Below are 2527 nucleotides of genomic sequence, written 5' to 3'. Positions count from 1 at the left end.
AGGCACACGGGCAGAGGCGGTTGTCCTTCCCGGACCGCTGCGAGAGGATTGCACCAAGACCCACGTTTGAGGCATCAACCTCCACCACGAATTGTCGCTGCGGTTCTGGTATGGTGAGCACTGGCGCCGACACGAATGCCTCTTTCAGACGGCGGAAGGCTCCGGCGGCATCCATCTGAATGGCGTAGTTAGCGACGTGAGAGCATGCAGTGGGGCTGCTACGGTGCTGAAATTACGGATAAACTTTCTATAAAAATTAGCAAAACCCAAGAATTGCTGCAGCTTCCTCCTATTGGTGGGCACGGGCCAATCCCGAACTGTGCTCACTTTAGAGGGGTCCATTTCCATTTTGCCAGGTGAAATTATGTGACCAAGAAAGCTGACGGTGTGCACATGGAACTCGCTCTTTTCAGCCTTTACATACAGCTTGTTTTCTAACAGGGTTCGGAGAACTTGCGTGACATGGTGAATGTGTTCGTCGAGAGACTGAGAATATATCAAGATGTCATCCAAATATACAAAAACAAAGCGGTTTAGGTAATCTCGTAATACAATGTTTATCATGTTCTGAAAAACCGCTGGAGCATTAGCAAGCCCGAATGGCATTACAAGGTATTCGAAATGACCAGATGGTGTTTTTGAACCCTGTCTTCCACTCGTCACCCTCTCGGATTCTGACCAGATGGTATGCGTATCGCAGGTCGAGCTTTGTGAAAATTCGCGCCCCCTGGAGGTGTTCAAACGCAGTTGACATTAAAGGGAGAGGGTAGCGGTTCTTAATTGTTATAGCATTCAGTGGACTGTAGTCGATACATGGACGCAAAGAACCATCTTTCTTGTCAACAAAGAAAAACCCCGCGCCTGCTGGCGAAGATGACGGCCTAATTATCCCGGATTTTAATGAGTTTTTAATGTAAGTGTCCATGTCTGTTGTTTCTTTGTGGGAAAGTGAATACATATGCCCCCTTGGTATGGGTGACCCAGGAACAAGGTCAATAGGGCAGTCGAATTCACGGTGAGGTGGCAGCGACATAGCTTTGGTCTTACTAAACACTTCACGCAGGTGATGATAGCACGAAGGCACATTGGGCAGGGTCTCACTCACACCTGGCCCGTCCAGTGCCCCGGAACTGGATTCAAGACCAACCGCATTTACCAGGCACCCCTTATCACACTCTTTTCCCCATGCAGTAATCACCCCTGTGGACCAGTTCACAGTTGGACTGTGTTTCCTTAGCCATGGGAAACCGAGAACTCATGGGTGCATTGGTGAACTAATTATATGAAACGCCAGTCTCTCTACATGGTTGCCTATGATCATGGTCATGGTCTCTGTTCTATGGGTGATTCATACCAGGTCCCTCCCTGTCAAGGCGCGCGTCATGACAGGGGTGGCAAGTGGAACAGTAGTCAGGTGTAAGGTTTTGACAAGTGAACGGTCTATCAAGTTCTCATCTGCTCCCGAGTCTATGAGTGCATTGAATTTGTGTTGGTGCGCTCGCAACTTTAACATGATTACTGTGGGTGTTCGCAGCGGATAGTTAGTTGTGTTGTGGGTTAGGACTTTGATAGGAGGAGACCTAGTCAAACGTGACATTATTACCGGGCATGACGCACGCTGATGTGCGGTGCCAGATGGTCCTTAATAGTATTAGCAAGGCCTCGACGGAATGAGTTACGCAGCGCTGCGTCGTTCCAGTCACTTCCTGCTGCAGCAGCCCAAAACTTGATGGCGTAGTCTGCCACGCTGAGCCGACTCTGCCGCAGGTTCTCCAGAGCCCACACTGCCTCCCTTGTTGGGGCTGCCCGATCAAACACTTTTCGGAGGGCCAAGGTGAAATCCTCTGTCGAGCGGCATGCTGGGGAATGTCTGTCCCACTCGGTGGTCGCCCATTCGGCTGCTCGGCCCGAGAGATGAGAGACCATAAATGCTAACTTGGCAGCATCAGTTCCATAAACATGAGGCATGAGCTTGAAGTGGAGGTCGCACTGAAAAAGGAAAGTGCGACAGTCACCCGTTTCCCCTTAGAATTTGTCAGGAGGCGCTAGGTGGGGGAGCGAAGCCCGCCCGTTCCCAGGAGCCAGCGAAGGAGGGGCAGGCGCTGAAGCAGCGGCAGGTGCGGTGGTGACTGGTGGTGATTCCAGGCGACTCAATGTCAGCTGCAGGGTTTGAGCCAGCTGCTGGATCTGAAGAGCCACACCCTCTTGCCCTCCGCGCTGTTCTTTTGAAAGCTGCTCCACTGCCTGACTGAGTGCATGGAGGTGTTCTTCCTGCTTCTTCAATCTGGTTCCTTGGGCGCCCAGAGCGGCCCTTAGTCTTTCTGTCTCGGCTGAGTCCATGTTGGCCAGTGCGTTCTGTCAAGGATTGGGGCATACATGGCTGGACTCAAATGCACGAGACAAGAGATTAACACTGTCCAATAAACATTTAATTCAGGAAAAAGGACGTGATGACAAAATTCAAAGTTCCAACACAAACAGTCAAAGGCAAAAACATAGCAAGGCAAAAAACTTAATTTCAAGGTTG

This window comes from Corythoichthys intestinalis, chromosome 6 (genome assembly GCF_030265065.1).
Source record: "Corythoichthys intestinalis isolate RoL2023-P3 chromosome 6, ASM3026506v1, whole genome shotgun sequence".
NCBI lineage: Eukaryota > Metazoa > Chordata > Actinopteri > Syngnathiformes > Syngnathidae > Corythoichthys > Corythoichthys intestinalis.
This window is presented reverse-complemented; position numbering follows the sequence as displayed.